The sequence below is a fragment of the Canis lupus genome, chromosome 4 (assembly GCF_003254725.2).
Source record: "Canis lupus dingo isolate Sandy chromosome 4, ASM325472v2, whole genome shotgun sequence".
NCBI lineage: Eukaryota > Metazoa > Chordata > Mammalia > Carnivora > Canidae > Canis > Canis lupus.
In genome coordinates, this window is record NC_064246.1 from 31725244 (window position 1) to 31744358 (window position 19115).

General features: G+C 37.8%; 1 protein-coding gene and 1 long non-coding RNA gene across 11 annotated transcripts in view; one reads left to right on the forward strand and one right to left on the reverse strand.

The window, feature by feature from the left end:
- The window catches only part of NRG3 (neuregulin 3), a 1039823-nt gene that overhangs the window by 832169 nt on the left and 188539 nt on the right, over positions 1-19115 (forward strand). The window lies entirely within an intron of this gene.
- Positions 1-19115, reverse strand: part of LOC112651757 (uncharacterized) — a 67688-nt gene that overhangs the window by 45793 nt on the left and 2780 nt on the right. For all 4 annotated transcript variants that reach the window (XR_007410181.1, XR_003131007.3, XR_003131008.3 and 1 more), the window contains exons 2-3: positions 15423-15540; positions 15203-15317 (exon numbers count right to left, since the gene is read on the reverse strand). This is a non-coding gene — a long non-coding RNA (uncharacterized LOC112651757). The remainder of the gene's footprint in view (positions 1-15202; positions 15318-15422; positions 15541-19115) is intronic.

Sequence of the window (19115 nt, forward strand, 5' to 3'; positions counted from 1 at the left end):
TTGAAAAGCAACCACTAACAAAATTGACATTCTAGCAATCAAAATTTGAAATTGCCTTTGTTTTTGAGGGCTGAAGATGAAATCCTCCAGATTGTATCTAGATTATTCAGAGCATTTAAACACATAGAGAAAACAGAAATAAATAACCTATGAGATATGATTATCATTACCAAACATTGTATGGGGTTTTTTGTTTGTTTGTTTGTTTGTTTCTTTGAGGTATTTCTAATTTTGATGCTTAACATGCTATAATATTAAATAATTTGCATATAGCTTCTCTTTTTGTGCTCTCACCCTAGAATACCTCAAACACTACTGCAGAAATTAAGCCTACTCATATTTTCAAAGTCCTTGTTTCCATATTTCTACCAATATTGGCTGATAACTTAAGAAAATATACTTTCAAAAGAGCCTAATCATTTGATTGAAATTTCAGATGTGCCTTCTACTGAATTCTGCACTTAATTGTGACTGTTGTCTTAGTCTGTTTGGGCTGGGGTAACAAAATACCACAGACTGGGTAGCTTATAAGCAACAGAAATTTGTTTCTCACAGTTCTGGAGCCTGGAAGTCCAAGATCAAGAAGTCATCATGAAAAAAAATTAAATTAAATTAAAAGAAAGAAAAGAAAAAAAGAAGTCATCATGGTTGGATGAGGGCCATCTTCCTGGTTGTAGACTTATTGTATCCTCCAATGGCGAACAGGCTGGAGAACTCTGTGGGGTCTCTTTTACATAAAAGCTCTAATTCCATTCATGAGAACTCCACCCTCCTGATTTAAGTACCTCCCAAAGGCTCCACCTCCTAATTCCATCACATTGGGCATTAAGCTTTCAACATGAATTTTGAGAGAGCAACATTCAAACTAGAGCAGCAGTCAATTTTAAAATAACTTTATATAATTTTTGGAATTTTGAAAAGCTACAGAAATGATTGCAATATAGAAAGATATCCTGGAATATCTTTTCCCTTACATATAATTTGAGTAACACTGTTCTTATCACTCTAATATTTATTTAGAATATTTCTGAATTGGATTATTCATTTTGACGTACATTTAATCTTCACTGTGAGATGGAGAAGCAGCAGACTAAGATAATAAGGCTAGATTTTAAGTCTCGGCTCTAGAAGTCAGAATGTAAAAAAATACTAGCATAAGTCAAAAAACTATAATCTTTTCTCCTCTATTATGTGTGGATTAATATAATTCTCTCTAAATTATATGTGTATAACCAAATGTAGTTTTTTTGGTTATTCATAAACTTGTTTTTTGTTACTGAACATTTCTGTACTCATAAACACATAAATAATGCAGTACTTGAGAATAGTAAGATTCCTTTGATGAACAAGTTATTTTGCTTGATATTATAAGTCAGTTAATTTGTAACATGGTTCAGATGCAGCCTTTATTTTTATAAGATTTTAATCCTGAGATTATAATTTAGCAATATTAATATTTTTAAAAACTGGAAAAAATGATTTAAAAAATGAGCTATTCTACATCTAGAACAGGTTGTAAATCTATATAAAGCAGCCATGAACTCTGGTTCTTTAATGAAGAGAATAAAAATGAGTCATTATTACTCTTATTTGTTTTACTTACATCCTTTTTTTAATATGAATATCAAATAGCACCATGAATATGCATGGTATTTTAACTACATTAAATTATAAATGTGAAAGTTTTAAATTTTAATAATTATAGTGATTTAGAAAAGCCTCTCAAAGCTTCCTTTTTTTTTTTCTTTCTGTTCAAGTAGTTGAGAAAAATGGATAGATGTATCAAGAATCTGAGTACAGCTTACAAAACACTGTTTCCAGACATGACCCCTCTTTTCAAAACCTTAATGTGGACAAAATCACATTTTTACTCTAGGCTCTATTTCTGGAACACATTTTTCTCCAAATGCCTCATAGGATAATAGCTTCTAAAATGACCAACACAAATAGACCTGCTGGTTTGTGGAAAAATGTCTCCTTTAGGAGGTAGCTTAGGTTCCCCTTCCAGAGGAGCTGAGGGACATTCTTGAAGCAGGAGGTGCCAAAGGAAGACTAAAAAAGTCTTTAGACCAGTGGTAGAAAGAGTAAAACACTAGGAATGTGTTCTGACAATTAGAATGTATCACAGACAATTATTGTCAGCATGGACACCAGGGTGGGCTCTAACTTCAGAAGGGCAGGGTAGATACAGTGGCAGTGTAGACTGAGGTCAATACCCATCTTGCAATAAGGCTGGCTGGAAGCTGTGTCCTTCTGGAGCTAGCTGGAGTACAAATTAAGGCTGTCTTTTGTGTGCCATGTAAAGGAAAAGAATACTCAAGCGCTCCAGGAAAAATGGAGTTTGAGTCTCCTCAGTGGGATATTTATAAGAATGAGGAACAAAAGAAATAAATAGTTTCTTCCTAAAGGTGCTATGTGAGACAGTGGCATGGACTCCCTGAAAGCTAGGTCTAGTAGAAGACTAATATCGTGCTGATTTGTAGGGCAAAAATTCTAGAATTTATGATCTAAGGATTCATCCTTGGCTCTGGGGCAGCAGTGGAGATCATGCAAGTGTCTCAGTATATCTAATTGAAGTGAATTACGGTACAGCAAAGGGTACCAGATCAGTTAACATTTTAGAATTTGGTACACTTTTCTCATAGTTCCATTATCTATCTTCTTAAGTTGTTCATTTTGAAGAAAATAGAAACAATATGAAATAAAGTATGATATGCAATTGCTAAACTTTGATGACTTCATTTAGTCACATATACAAAGTATTCTTTCAAGTGTTAAAGTGTTTTCAGATGTTAAAAATTTTTAAAAAGACATAAAATAAGGTCAGCATTCTATAGCCTGTGGTGTCTAGATTTATTTTTTTATTTTTTAAGATTTTATTTATTTATTCATGAGAGACACAGAGAGAGAGAGGGAGAGAGAGAGAGAGAAAGAGGTAGAGACACAGGCAGAGGGAGAAGCAGGCTCCCTCCGGGGAGCCTGATGCAGGACTCGATCCCAGGACTCCAGGATCACACCCTGAGCTAAAGGCAGACACTCAACCACTGAGCCAGCCAGGCGTCCCTGGTGTCTAGATTTAAATGATAGATCTACAATGGTTGAACTTAGGTTTCATCGTGGGATCTGTAAAACCACCCTGTGTGTGCCCATCAAGCTTATTTACCTGTGGACTCTTGATATCCCAGCAGTCTAGATGATCTTTAGAGGTGTGGCAATTATGTGAATTTGTCTGTCTAAGGTGGTCTATGCTAGAGGAAAATGTTCTTAGAACTTAGAGGAGGTCAACTTATTTGCTCATTCATTGCATCACTCACAAAATTTGCTAATGCCTCCCTAATGCTAGGTGCTGAGCTAGTTTCTCTTGATTCCATGAAGAGATCAGTTGATTACTATATGATAACATGAGAGGCTGAGATATCAAATTGTCTTGCTCAATGACTCCTCAATTGAAGGATATACAAAACTGTACTAATGATTTCTTTTTTATCCTTCAAAATCTATTCTCTTTCCTCTGGCATTATAACAACATTCACTCTGTTGAGATTCACCTTCATTTTCTTCTTTTTCTTACACCACGTCCAAGTAAATCACCAAGTTTTATTTATACTCCTTCCAAACCACTTCAAAAATCTACTTCTTCTTCATTGCCACTACTTCCTCTCAGACCACCATCCTCCAACCAACTCTTCTAGTCTTGTTGGTGTCTAAGCTATAGACAAAGATGTCCTTCTATCCTATATTCAGGTTTACTGGTTCTTTCTTATATAGTGTTTATTCTGCTACTGAGTCCTCCAGTGACTTTTTAAATTTTGGTTATTGTATTTTTTAGTTCTGTAACTCTAATTTTGTTATATTTTCTATTTTTTAGTGAGGTTATCTATTTTATAATCAGTTTCAAGGATATTTGTAGTTGCACAATGAAGCAATTTTATGATGACTACTTTAGAATATTTGTCAAATAATTCTAACATCTGTGTCACCTGTGTTGTATCTTTTTTTTTTTTTTTTCTCATTCAAGCTGTGTTTTCCCCAGTTCTGGTATGACAAATACTTTTTTTTTTTTAATTATAACCAGAACATTTTGGCTATTATGTTGCAAAAATCTGGATCCTAGTAAAATCTTTTATTTTAGCAAGCAATCACCTTTCTTATTTTTAGCAAGCAGATACTGACCTACTTTTTTGAGCTACAGCTTTAATGACAACTTAATTTTCAAAGCCTTTGAGATGCTATTTTTGATCTGCTTTGTTTGCCTGGTAGCACTGGGTCTTTTGCTGATCCCTGCTGGTGCCATATGTGAAGCAGAAAATTCTTCCCCAGGCTGGACTTCCCTGTTTTCTAGGCCTTGAGAGAGTGTTTTCTCTTGCCTCTGGTTGTCTGCGGGTTCTTGTTGAATCCCTGCCTGAGCTTCTGGCCACCTGGGCTGGCTGCCCAGTGTCTCTGAAGGGGAGGGGGACTCCAGCCCCTAGGAGCAGAGTGGACTCCCCTTGGCTTCTTGTTACAAGATTCCAGTTCAATCAGGGAAGGAAGGGATCTACCTGGGCTGCTTTCTCCTACAGTTTGGGATTCAAGAGACACTAGCTCTTGATCTGCTGCTTGGTGTGGAGAATGGAGTGGGAATTGAAAGATGTTGGAGCACAGCATTGTTCCTCTAGTCCTGTGGTCCCTAGCCAGTCTGTCTTCCTCTTTCCACTTTTTAGAGTCCTCCTATGGTGTCCTGCTGTCTTATTTTCAGAGTTTATAGTTGTACTTAGAAGGGAGAAATAAAGAATAATGAGTCTATGCCATCTTGTCCACACAAGTAGTTAAAGCTGTCTTTCTAAAGCACACATTCTTGTTACTCTTCACTTAAATTTTTTTTTCAGTTAATTCCATTTCTCTAAGATAAAATCAATGCCCCAGTGAGACCCTAGCAATTAGGACTCTGTACTGCATGTAACAGAAAACAAAATTCAACAAATAATCAATTAAACCTGTATTTTGGCTTCTAGTTCAGAGCTTTCAAGGAAGGCTGAATTCCAAGCTCAAACCACATGACCAGAACTAGTCCCTTGGCTTTGCTGCTTCCGATTGGCTCTTTTAGTATTGAAAAGATGGCTGCCAGTTTTCTTGGGCCGTCATATTCAGGTTCATGACTCCAAAATAAGGACAATATTCTTACATCCTCTCCCAACACCCCACCACACACACACAAACACCAAGCAAAAAGTCTACAAGTCCTGAATTTCATTTTGATTAGGTAAATTCTTTCAAGTATGAACTCTAATTGTGTGATGGGATCACATAGGCTTCCTCTTCTCTTTCCTGAAGGTTGGGTTAGTCATTTTTAAAGGACTGTAGGTGAGTATATCATGCTATAAATGCATTAAAAAAAAAAAGGCAGCAGTGATACTGTCTAGGTAAACTAGGAGTAGCCTATGTAAGAGTTGCACCTTGAAAAAGGAGTGGCGATTTTCTGGGACTCAGGAGTTATAGAAGGGCAGTTATGTTATGAGGACAGGTAAATATAATAGATACACACCTGTTTGTTTTCTTTTGTTTTTATTTTGTTCTAAAGCGAGACTGAACAAGTTCCTCTGTCTCCATAGACTTTATCCATCTGTAGCTTCATATCCCAGCTGAAGCCCAAGAAATTGGCATTTTGCAGCTCTTAGGAGTCTACATGGCATTGCCTGGTCTTGTTTGTTACCAGGCATTTTTCAAGATGAGTATCAATGTATCTGAATGTCAAAACTCATATACAAATGTTAAGACCATTCTGCAACACTGGCTGTTTTGAATTCTATGCCCAACTTGTACAGGCCACAATGCTAAGAGAACTGCTTGGCTACTCCAGGCAAAACAAACCTAGACTTCAGGAAAATGGCATTATTCTTATGCCATACAGTAACAGATTAAATCATATAGCTGAAGAAATAGAGTTGAAAATTCCTTAAGAATTTTAAGGATATTGTCTAAAAAAGGAGCTTAGAAAGTTACTCTGACAACAATGATCATACATTATACATTTTGTGTTTGTTGTTGTTTTCATTTTGGTTGAAATTAAAGAATCTAGCATTGTTGCTATTGCTTCCTTGTTTAGGAGTAAGAGAAACAAATTATTCACTAGGAGGAGTTTTTGGTTGATCTTGTGTTATTATTGTCAACAAAGAGAATTATATAAAGGTAAGAAATTACCAGAGCTTCCTTGTTGCTGTTCTACTAAGGGAGAATAAAATATCTGTCATTTGAAAAGAGAAAGGAGAGAATAATATATATTAAGGTTTCAATCTGAACCAGCAACTTTAAGTATGTAAGGACATTAATCATTGACAGCAGGTATGTATACCCACCACCTAAATTTATCAAATGTATCAAATAATATCAAATCATATTTTACAGGATTTATTTTAGAAGAATTATTTAAAAGAATAGAAAGTTGCAGTTATATGTAAAGCTTCCCACTTCCTGGATGTGATATTGGAATCTGTTTATCTTATGTGGGGTTCATTGAGCTTCTTCCATATGTAAATTAATATTTTCAAAAAATTTGGTGAGTTTTTCAGTTGTTATTTCCACAAATGCTCTTTTTGCTTCATTTTCTCCCTCTTCTTCTGGGGCTTCAGTTATGCATAGATCAGTAGGATATACGGTGTTCTGCAGGTTTTCTGAGGCTCTGTTTATTTTTATTCATTCTTTTTTGTTTCTGTTCTTCAAACCAGACAACTGAACTATTTCAGGTTCCTTGCTTTTTCCTACTACCTACTGAAATCTCTTGTTGAGGTCCTCCAGTGAGATTATCATTTCAGTTGTTGCATTTTTCAATGACATATCTTCTACTTTATTCTCTTTTTTAAAAATATTTTATTTATTTATTTATTTATTTATTTATTTATTTATTTATTTATTTAAGAGTAATAGTATAAGAGCTCAAAAGAGGGAGGGGGGAGAGAGAGAGAGAGAGCATGAGCAGGAGTGGGGGCAGAGGAAGAAGCAGACTCCCCAATGAGTGAGTAGCTCCATGTGGAGCTTGATCCCAGAACTCTGGAATCATGACCTGAGCCAAAGGCAGGCACTTAACTGACTGAGCCACCCAGGCACCCCTCTTCTACTTTATTATTTTTGTAATTTCTATACCACTATTTATAATCTCTCTTTTGTGAAACATTGTTGTGAGACTCCATTTAATTATTTTAAGAGATTCCTATAGTTCCCTGAATATATTTATACATGATGTCTTAAAATATTTTTTTATTAAGTATGATATCTGGGCTCACTTTTTCTAGCTACTGTTTTACTCTTTTTCTTTTATGAGTCATATTTTCTAGTCTTTTTGTGTATGTCTCTCATAGCTGTTAGTTGAAAACTAGACATTTTAAATAACATAAGGAGGCACCCTGGAAAGCTTTTGCAGGTAGCACCTGCAAGTTTTCTTGTACTGCTGCTTATTGATGTGTTCTGTTTGCTGACTTAACTGGAATAATTCTTTCTTTTCTTTCTATTTCTATTTTTTTTTAATTCAGGTATGATTGACATACATCATTCATTAGTTTCAAGTGTACAATATATGACTCATCACTTGTATACATTGTAAAATGTTATTGTAGGGCATACTTGAAGTAACCTTCAGGAGAGTGGATCTTGAATACTCTCAGAACAAGAAAAAAATAATATTTAATAGATAGGTAGACAAATAACCTTTGGGGGGGTAGCTTTTTAATGGTATTCTATTTTGACTGACTTATTGTGGAGTATTTCTTTAAAGTTTGTATTCTTTATCATGTGCAGTCATTGAAGTCTATTCTCCATTAACTTAATAAATCAGCCAGTTTTGTGTGTGGATTTTTTTTTTTGGAAGATTTATCTATCTGTTTCAATGAGAGAGAGAATACAGAGGGGAGAGGGAGGGGAAGGGAGAAATAGTAAATCAGACTTTCTGCCAATTGCAGAGCCTGAGATCAGACCCCACTGAAACCAAGAATCTGATGCTTAACTGACAGTGCCATCCAGTTGTAAAAACTAGCCCCAGCTAGTTTTTACAGAGATTTCTTTAAACATCTTGAATCAGCAAGTCTCCCTTCCTTTGCCAAAGACCCATGTATGTATCAGAGCAAGATTTCAATCCCCCTTCAATGTCCTTTGCAACCTTATAGTTACTGTCACTTCTTGCTTTTGCAAAGACTCAACATCAGTCAGAGATGAGCAGTCAAGGCCTTCTCAAATCTTTGCTTGTGTCCAGCTCTACACATATGCACACTATTCTAGATCCTCAAGAATATGCTGGAGATTTTCAAGTTCTTGATGGATATCTTCTTCCCTACATTTTCTTTTTAAGTTTTTAACCAGCTTCTTATTTTCCCCAACTTATGTTGCTGTCTGAGGCAACAGCAATCAATGTTAAACAGTTGCAGCTCATTGATTTCACAAACTCCCTATACATAGGGTTTTTCTTACTAAACATGCTCTGAATCAGGTCAAATAAAGAGTAATCCTATGTATGAGATAAACCAAATAGTGATGATTCACTAGTTCTGGATTTCTGGGAATCTGAACACCCTTTCACTCTTCCCAGTGATTGGTGGGCTTCTCTTTATCATAGCTTCCATGGTTGCCAGATTGTTAGTTCTTAAGGTTCTCATAGATATAAGGAGAGGACAATGGGAACAGAGCTCATTAAAATGATACAAAGCTTGCTGTTCTTACCAAGCCTTTGGTTAATTTTCAGAGTTTTGAAAAAGTTTGTTTTTTTAATTTTTACCAGCATTTTCATAGATTGTTATGGGGGTGTGGAGTTTTAGAGGTCCTTATATTGGTATTACTTCTGTTATCCTAGAATCTTAAGATTTCTAGAGTTTCAGTAAAACATATCTTGATTTGAGTTTATCTTTCATTTTTCTGTTAGATTCTCAAAGGGCATTTTAAGTTTGATTTGCATCTTAAATCCTATTATTTCTTCAAATATTCTTCTTTGTCATTCCTTTTTTCCCAACCTTTTAGAATTTCTTTTGATGCATCTTCAAGCCTTTAATCTATTGATCTCTCTTATATGCTGGTTCTTTTTTTTTTTTTTTTTTTGGTATTGGTCTTGCTATTACATTCTGAGTGATATTTTAAATATTATCTTCTAACATACTATGTTTATAGTATACTGTGACTAATTTTTTAATAATGACTTTTTTCTATTCTCTGTATATTTGACTTGTTCTTTCTAGAATCTACCTATAAAATTGGAGTTTTTATTTCTCTCTGTTTTTGTTTTACAATTCCTTGGTTTTTGAAAACTGATTTAAAAAAATAAAAACTTTTCTCCTGAAGCAGTCTTCTATAACTCAAAAAATTGTCATTCCATCTGGAGTCAATTCCCCTTCTGTGTGTTGGATGTGATGGTTGTAATTTTAGCACAAGATTTTCATCATGAATTTGGGGATTTGGATTTGCTGGCTCATTTTTGAGTAGGATATTGTTTTGTTTCATTTTCACTTTTTCTCTCTGTTTATGCTCATTTTTTTCCCCGCTTACAAAAACCTTAGCCTGCAGTCCACACACACACACACACACACACACACACACACACACACTGTTACAATGTGATTGGACATGGTAATGCTAAGGCAATATTAGGGATATGGCAGATTGGTCACTGAGCCAGGAGACATCTGTTTCAGTATTTCATTGTGCGTCTCTAGCTGTCCTCTCTGTGGCCTTGTAGCTACCTAAAAACTAGAACTATGAGAAGTATGCAATAATGCACCCTTCCTCTCCCATCACTTTCTGTCCTTCTCAGGTCCAGGCATTAATCAGAATAAAGTAGGTAATATTTCAATGACTAATGACCCCACTACCTCTGTGGCATTTAAAAAAAAGTTTCATTTCTCATGTATGCTAATGTATGCTTTGGATGCTGTGGCTGTGTTTCATTATTTCTTTCATTTTGAGGCATAGACAGATGGGATTTTCTCTTTCTTGGTCAAGGGAATATGGAGAAACTGGTCACTGACTTCTAAAGCTTCTTCTACAAAGAGTCATATCACTTTTGCTCATATTGCATTGGCTTAAACAAGTCATAAGGTGAAATCTAACATTGATAGCACAGAAAATTAGATTTTTCTCCCAGGAGAGTCAATGAGTAATCTACTCTAGTCATCATACAGTATACATTTTCCCTCTTTCTTTCAGTGACAATAGCTTAGCTGTCAACTACCACTTTCTGCCTCAATTCCCCAAACTGCCTGGAGTATGGCTTCAGCTGTGAATATCACTCTGTGTTTCTACTCTGCATATTTGTGTTTTCTTGATTTTAGCCCAGCTGTGTTTCTGATTTTCTTTTTTTTTTTTTTTGCTTGTGTGCCTCATTGTTCTATAGGAAGAGTATCGGGAGATGCCTCATATAATAAATTAAGTATGCTTTCTTGCTCAAAATATTACCCATAATCTTTTTTTGGTGGAAAAACTTCAGATTCCACGATTAAATCCAGGATTAAGTCCCTACTTTCCCACCGATCATCCCTTGGGATCTGTGTTAGTTTCAAAATACAGAACTAACGTCACCAGCATCTGGAGGGATATGGAATCTTTATATTTTCAAAAGCTTTGGTGTTAACTTATCAGGTACAATTTCCTTGTAACCAAAATGCATTCCTTGGCCTGAAATGTTATCTCATTAGTAAGTAGTAAGTATAAACTGGTGCTTATTCAGCTGAGCCATGCAATTTTTGGTTTAATAAAAGCCTAATCTTGCTCATTTGTTTATTCTCTTTACTCCCTAAAGGCTAAGGCTTTGTGACTGAATACAATGCTCAATAAACAGAAGAAAGAATATTAATTGTAGGCACTGCCATATTCCTAAGAGCTGAATTTGGCTGCAGACCAAATGGGGTTTTGGGTAGAACTGACTAAGTTGCCCTCAAGCTTCAGCTTCCAGCTGTCACAAAATGGATCTTGGTCTCAAACAAACACATTTTTCAGATAATACCCAGTTCCACTGGAGTGGATCAGCTCATCTAGCATCAGTCTGCACTCTAACCCTTTTCCTCTGTCAACCTTTACATCCCTGCACACTTTCTTCCTCTAATGCATCTGTCTAACATGTGGAATAGTGGCCACTCATTCCAACATGTCATTGGCACTGGACAAAAGGAACTCATCTTTACTCTTTTTCCACAAAATCTCACATTTCTCCAGGCAAACCATCATGTGGACAGATGTTAATTTCTTTTCCATGGCTGGCACTGAGAAAGAGGGAGTAAATTTCACATGAAAAAATGCAGGAAATGAAAGTCTTCCAATCAATAAAGCAAGGATCTCTCAATAAAGCTAGTCCTGTCTGGAGTAGTTGGCTCCCCATTGGAGGATTTCTTCAAAAAAAAGTGTGATGATAATTTGGTATCATAAGGGAGGAGATATTTGTGTGTGTGTGTTTGTGTGTGTGTGTGCATGTGTGTATGTTTCAGAGCTAATCCCTTTTTAAAAAGCTTTTTAAAAATGATTTTGGATTTTACTCTTTTGCACTATAGTCTTTATTCAACACTTACCTTTTTATTTCATCTCTCTTAGTTCTTTCCTATACTTAAAAAATATATTATATTCTCCTTAATTCTAAAAGAAGTTCCTTCTTTCCTTCAATTCTGTTTCTCTCTGAAGTATCATCTCTACCTTTTCCTTTACCAAAGAATTCGTATTTAGTTATGTATATTCTTTTTTTAGGATTTTATTTATTTATTCATGAGAGACATAGAGAGAGAGAGAGGCAGAGAGACACAGGCAGAGGGAGAAGCAGGATCCATGCAGGGAGCCTGATGCGGGCCTCAGTCCTGGGTCTCCAGGATCACGCTCTGGGCCAAAGTCAGACACTAAACTGCTGAGCCACCCAGGTACACCTGGTTATGTGTGTTATTAAAAGTGGGATACATAATACTACCCATTTGTGTCTGGCTGGTGTCCCCCCCCCCCAAGTATAATGAAACTTTTAAGACAGATCTATGAGCTTGTAAAATGGGGTTACATAGTTACTTCCATGCTCATGTGAGGTCATGGGCTATGATGCATCTTCCTGAAGCATCAGTTGTACTTAATAAGACCTTGAAAACATTATGCTGTTAACAAAACAAACACAAATTATAGAGATCACTGCAAAATCTTCATGAACTTAGTATTAAGATAAGAATCTTGGGGCAACCCAGGTGGCTCAGCGGTTTAGTACCACCTTCAGACCAGGGCCTGATCCTGGAGACCTGGGATAGAGTCCCACGTTGGGCTTCCTGCATGGAGCCTGCTTCTCCCTCTGCCTGTGTCTCTGCCTCTCTCTCTCTCTCTCATGAATAAATAAATCAAAAATTAAAAAAAAAAAATCTCAAAGCCCCATAGTAATTGCCAGACTACCACTGGAAACCTATTGGGTCCACCATAGAGGGGAGCCTAGGCATTTTGTGAGTGAAGCCACAAAAGCTCTGCAGTTAGATTTGAAAGTGCTGGACCAGTAGGGCCCCGTGGACACTCGGAACTAATCAAATGAAGCTTCTCTCCAGGGAAAAGACCCACAGTGATGAGAAACTATTGGGAGAAAACCAAATTTATCAGAATAGCTACAAAAGAAGCAAAGGGAAGAAAACATTTTGTTTTGTTTTGTTTTGTTCTTAAACAAGGAAAAGGAACAAATGCAGCATTACAGTAAATGTGAGGTCATATTTTTTGTTGTTGTTATTACTTTGCAAAAATGACAGGAGAGGGAGCTCTAGAGCCATAATGCTGGAAAAATTGTTCAGACCTACCCGCCTTCCTAAAAGTAAAGGGAGCCTCCAGGTGAGGAGCAGAAGGCGGAGGTGAAAGAGGAGAAGCAAGAAGAGCATGAGAAATGCATCATGGTTAATTTCCATACAAAGCTATTCAGGGTATTATTAGGAAGAGAAAATAAATGCCTGAAAGACGTGCCCAAAACAAAACTATGACCTAACATATTTTTAAGTAGCTAACATAAGTAAAGATGCTATGGAAAGAATCTATCAGAATTAGGGAAACTCCACATTGAAGTGATTAGAAAAATTAAGCCCTAAAAAAATACAGAAATAAAAATAAAATTACAGAAAGAAAATAAACATTCCCATCGGTCTTTATCTTTGTTCTCTTGCATTTAACACTGTTGATTTTCTGGAACTCTCTCCATCTTTGACCACAGAGTAGATGATAATCCTAATTCTCCTCCAGCTGCTTCATGCTGCTCGGGCTTCTCTTTATCCCTGCCAGAGAGAGGGGGCATTTTCTAGGTTGTCTCTGGGCTGCTCTTTCAGTTCAATCTCCTCAATGGCCACAGTGACTGATAAAGTTTGAAGACATTGAGATGTGCCTGCATTCCTAACATGCCCGTGGACCAGGCAGTGGCCTTTTCTGGTGTCTCACTGGCGTCTCAGGTGGACCAGGTCCAGAGTCACCTGCTTAGTGCTTAAACCTATGCCTTCTGTAAAGTTCTATGACTTGAAAAATGGTGCTTCATTTCTTTCACTCTCTTAGACTTAAACCTCCAAAAGCTTCCATCTGTGCTCTCTTCCTCACCTGCCATTTAGTCAAATGTCCCTGTCTACTTATTTTCACTTCCAGAATATCTCTCAAATCTGTTCCCTCCTTTCACATATGACTACTGTCCTAGCTCCTTCTACATCTCTGAAGTGGGATATTGCGGTAACTTATTTGCCTTCTCTGATTTTATTGTGTTTCAACTGCCAATGATGTTGTGTAGTTCAACCACACTATGTTTGGGAGGTTTCATTTACCTAAAAAATAGTGTGGGGCTACCATTCAGTGCTGTACTTCTGTCCTGGCTCTGCCTTCTTTGAGTGACATTGGTCCTAACTTGTTTTTGTTCTTAGCACTATGTAAGGAAATAAAAGTTTTAAATGACACAAGTCAGTAGAAACTACCATACAATAACCATTAAAATAATTGCGACTGCATTAAAATATCTCACAATGTCCCTAAAATTGTTCGAGATGTCACCCTCTGGAAGTGTGTTGCTGTTCACTGCCCTTTGGATGCTCTTTTGTATGCATGAGGCAACCTCTTTGAGTACCTGCCTGAAAACATATGCAGTAGCATTTTCCTCTTTCTCACAGCACGTTGTGCCCTGATTATTTGCAATGGCACAAAACCCACCCAGCTCAGTGCAGGCCAACGTGGAGAGCCAGTTGTGGTATTGGATGAATGAAACATCTTACCCACAAAATACCCTTCTGTACTAACACAGGAGAGACAAAACAGTCTCAATTTGAGGAAGTGTTACCAGATTTACGTGTATGTAAGGCAGTACACGAGAGACTATAAACTCTGAACAGAATTTCACACAAATATGGTAGTCAAAGAAATAGCAATGAAAACTTGTCTCATTTCCGGTAGGGATGTGTGGAGACACCCTATTACTGTCTGCTATAGAGACCCTTGGACTAACGTATAGGTTCCTGTTTAGAGTCCCAAGGATCAGAAGATCGGACCCTTGTATTTTTTTTAAGATTTTATGTATTTATTCATGAGAGACACAGAGAAAGAGGCAAAGACTCAAGCAGTCAGAGAAGCAGGTTCCCTTCAGGGAGCCTGATGCGGGATGCAATCCCAGGACCCAGGATCACGACCTGAGCCAAAGGCAGACGCTCAACCACCCAGCTACCCAGGTGCCCCCGGAAGGCTTCTATTTTAAAACTCCACAGGTGAGGCTTCTTATTGGGCCCTCTTATGTTTTCAAGGCAGACATGGTGGGCAAGAAGCACCTTCCCCTCAAAGAGAATTTTATCATTTTTTTTTTTAATGACAGCAGATAGCATCACTTGGCAGCAGCAACAACCAACTCCGTTCTATTAGCAACGCTAAGCACAGATACAAAGAGTTATCTGTACACCTGCAGCCCACCATGGGCAAACTGCAAGTTGCTGGCCTACAGCTCCATGACCAGGTTTGTAAGGTGTAACTCAAGTTCTTTTATGATCTGGTGACCGCTTTGTTTGTAGTCCCATTTCTCACACCTGCATCCTTACTTGATTCCCACAAGCCAGACAGAAGGACTAGCTGGGCTGAGATCACCTAGGCAGTGGAGGAGGATAGGGGACAAAGACACTGTGCAAGTGACTAGGGGGAAGGGAGTCCTCAAAGATTTGGGGAAACTTTGATCATTAAACAACAGAGAAGTTGGCCATGGGGAAAACATATGGTTGGGCAGTCTGCCGATCATTGTTTACCTACTTACTGTATGCCGTGGAATAGGTTCATGCTAATAACAGTGTTAGTCAGCATCAGAGTTCTAGCAGAAGATGCTGGGATTTAGTGACGGGGGTCGAATTTCTTTAGAAGGGTTCCGTTGTCTAGAAAGCAAGGGAGATAAGCAGATTTGGGCCTAAAGTAATAACTGGAGTAACATGTGGGAGACAACATTTTGAGGAGTTTAAGCAAAGGATAGAAGCGCTTACTGACAGCACTAGTGGAAGATTCATGCACCAGACAATGATGACTGGCTCTCTCTGGGGTTCCTTCCACTCCCAGAACCCGGATATTGTAGCAGGCAGTGTCTTTACGCAGGACTATGAGCTAAGGGGACAGAGAAACACAGGCTGTTTCCACTGGTTACGTCAAGATTCCTCCTTAGAGTCCAAGATATTGTCTATTTCCTAGGAACAGTTCAACTACTAGGAAAGTGGTCTCTGTGAGCTCCTTTTGTTTTATCTCTTGTCCTAATCCTGGTTCTATGCAGGTGCCAACACCTAGGACAGAGGTGCTAAGCCTTGCACAAACTTCATGGCCCCAGAGAGAAGGCTTGAAATGGATTCTTATATCCATGTTTGGATTGAACCTTTGACTTCATTGTCGTGCTTGAGGTCCTTGCCTTTGGTTTTCTTTGCTTCCCTTTGGACATTCAAGCCAGTTTTCTACCCTGGATATGATTCCCCTGTACTGAATATTTATGTCTTATAGACCATTACTGACAACTATTCACCAGTTATTTGAAAATCATCTTAACACTAGTAAAATTTTTCTAGCAATCCTCTGGGTTTCTATACCTTTACTTCTTGCAGGGTGGGGAGGGGAATCTTCCTTTTGGTCAGATTTTTTTTTTTTTTTTTTGTATTAACAAGTGAGTAAGCCCCAGATAAATTATCATCAACCTAATTATTTTACCTACAGGCAGGAAAAGGAAGTATACTTGATCACTACCATTGACTTGGCTTAATTTTTAAGCCTCCGAATAATGAATACTATTAATTCACTCAACAGTTTTTGAATTCCCAGTTTGGATAATTCACTGTGCCCCATTTTGTGGGGAAGGAGAAAGTGCATGTTGCATCTTGAGTTTCATTGTCTTTTATTTACTAAGTACTCAATGTTAGCTCTCCTGCTGTTGATGATCACAGAAATGATGAACGTGGCATAAGTATTACAATCTCTTTTCTATATCAAATATTTTGAAATTATAGATTAGCAATCAGACTATGAAAAACCAAGTAAAATGTACCAAAACTAAGAGAACTTTCAGGTGATCAAAAGACCTGAAATGCCAGTCAAACAGGTTTTGAAATGTGGCTAGGAGTCATCCAATTTGAGTTTTTATTTGACTGTAATATGACCTGAAGCAGAGTCCAAATCCTTAGACCTGATGAGGTGCGGGTCACTGATGTGAAGGGGAATGGGACACAGTCAGGCTGCAAAGGCTGTTACCTGTCAGTGATGCTTAACTGCGGGGGGGAGGGAAAGATTTGGGGAAGGTGGATGGAGGCAAAGACTTAACTGAGTCTTTCTTGGAAGGGCAAAAACAATTATATGAGGGCAAATGGCCATTTTGTCCACAGGAAGAAGAGTGGAATAAAAGTAAATGTAACAAAGGGATTTCAGGACACCAATTCCCAGAATACTAGGTGTGTGCTGGAATATTCCTATTACGCAGAGATTAATATGCTTCAGTAGGGAAAAGTTGTTATTCAAAGATGCACCAGCTATTTAATATATTGTTAAACCATGTAAGAGTGTCCATCCAAACACTATGTTTTATCTCAGGAATTTGGAGAAATTTATCTATGAAGTTGGGATCAGTAGGCCCTGAATTAGAGTATAGTATAGGAGACATATATATGAAAACTTATAGGTGCAGTCCTGACTCTTTCAGCTTCCTGACACACTGGCAAGATAGTGTTCAGAAACTATCTTTGTTTTTTTCTTTCTGTCTTCAAAAAGTGAGCTGACATATTCCAGATGGAATGGAAGCCATTAGTGGATTGCCAAGCCCTCCGACAATGAATCACAGGCATCAAGCTATGGCATTACAGAAGCGAGGGTTACTCATTGTGTCACCGGTATCTGTAGAGTTCGTAATTTTAGATTTTGGGCAAATGGAAAATTGTAATCTTCAGCTGCCTTTTGCCAGGCTACTGAGTGGCAGCAGAGTCCAGTAATGACAGAGAGAGCCAGTGAGAAGCCTGTTTACCTGGGGCAAACATGGCTTATCTCTTAAGACTGTTTGAAGAGTGCCTAGAATTTCTAGGAAGAGCAGTATTCTGGAGGATGGATATGCTCACATGTTCCTGTGACATTTGTTTCCTCCATATAACATTCATGGGATGTGATGGTAAGTTCAGATTATCTGTTCCAATAGACAAATTCAATTTAACTCTCAATATGATTCATTGCCCTCCCATGCTTTGATTTCTCTGGGCTCCTTTAAATTACCAGAGCGTCTTATATGTAAGCTGCGCTGACCAATTTCCATTTGGGGGAAGATGAGGAAAGCATCTTTTATCAAAGATTAAGAAAATTTCAGCATTGAATATAGACTTAATTTGCTATCAGAGTGCATGCTAGAAATAACAATGATCCGGGTGAAAAGAACAGTGAAATCCATTAGAGGTTACTTGTACTTACTGTGAATTTTTAAAATCAGTTTTACTCTGCTACCTCTTTGCTATCATGCATGTTTAAAGAAAGTTTAACTGGGCATTAGGAGAAAGACTAGAGATCACTCATGACAGAGAGGGGAAGGCTTGGTGTGTCCCCATGAATGAGTAGCATCTCCGACAACTGCAAACGTCTGAAAGCCAAGGGACGTGTGCAGCCTCAGTATGGACACCTGTCTCATACTTTGTACATCAGCCTGGGGCTACTTTGCATGATCTGCCTTCACTGAAAACAGATGTGCTGTTCAAGGTGATCCACTTGGTAAACTCAGATTAATGGACTAAAACTAAACTACTAGAGATGGTGACAAGCACTCAGAATCTGGGATATCATTGTGGATTTGTGGTTTACCCAGAAATACTCACCTCACGATGGAAACATGTATCTTTTAAGTCCTGACTGATGGTGTGAAAACACTAAGGTTAATAAAGAAGGGAAGGGTCATCTATGAAGCAGTGTAAGCACCGGACTCTACTCTGTGATTGTGCTCAATCCTCACAACAATCTTCTGAGGCAGCACAAATGCTTAGTTCATGGAGGTGGAAATCACAAGCTAGAGAGTATTAAAGAACTTGTCTGAACCTGTGTGACTCGGGTGGGGAGCCAGGCCCCCATACATCCTCTAAATCATTCTACCCTCCAGGAAGGGACCTGTGTTGGCTGAATTGCAGACGTATCCAGCAATTTTGTGGTAGCATGACGAGGAATTAGAGACCTTGATTACGTGGGTGTAGGGGTTGGTCTAGAAATATGTGTTAGAAATGCTTAGTTACTATCTTTGTAAATTGACATAAATATCTCTGCACTTATTTGTGTAAGACTCTCCATGACAGGATAGGTCGGGAAATCCAATCTCCCATCCATCTCCTGACAAATCAATGAAGACAACTGCCTTGACAAAAGTACGCTGATTGCATCTTTGCTGAAGGGCACATTTTACTAAACATTAGTTCAGTAATTTCACTTGTAAATCTTAGAAATCTTGTTATTTATAATTACTCACCTTAAAGGATTCATTTCTTTCTTTCTTTTCTTTCTTGTTATTTATAATTACTCACCTTAAAGGATTCATTTCTTTCTTTCTTTCTTTCTTTCTTTCTTTCTTTCTTTCTTTCTTTCTTTCTTTCTTTCTTTCTTTCTTTCTTCTTTCTTTCCTTCCTTCCTTCCTTCCTTCCTTCCTTCCTTCCTTCCTTCCTTCCTTCCTTCCTTCCTTCCTTCCT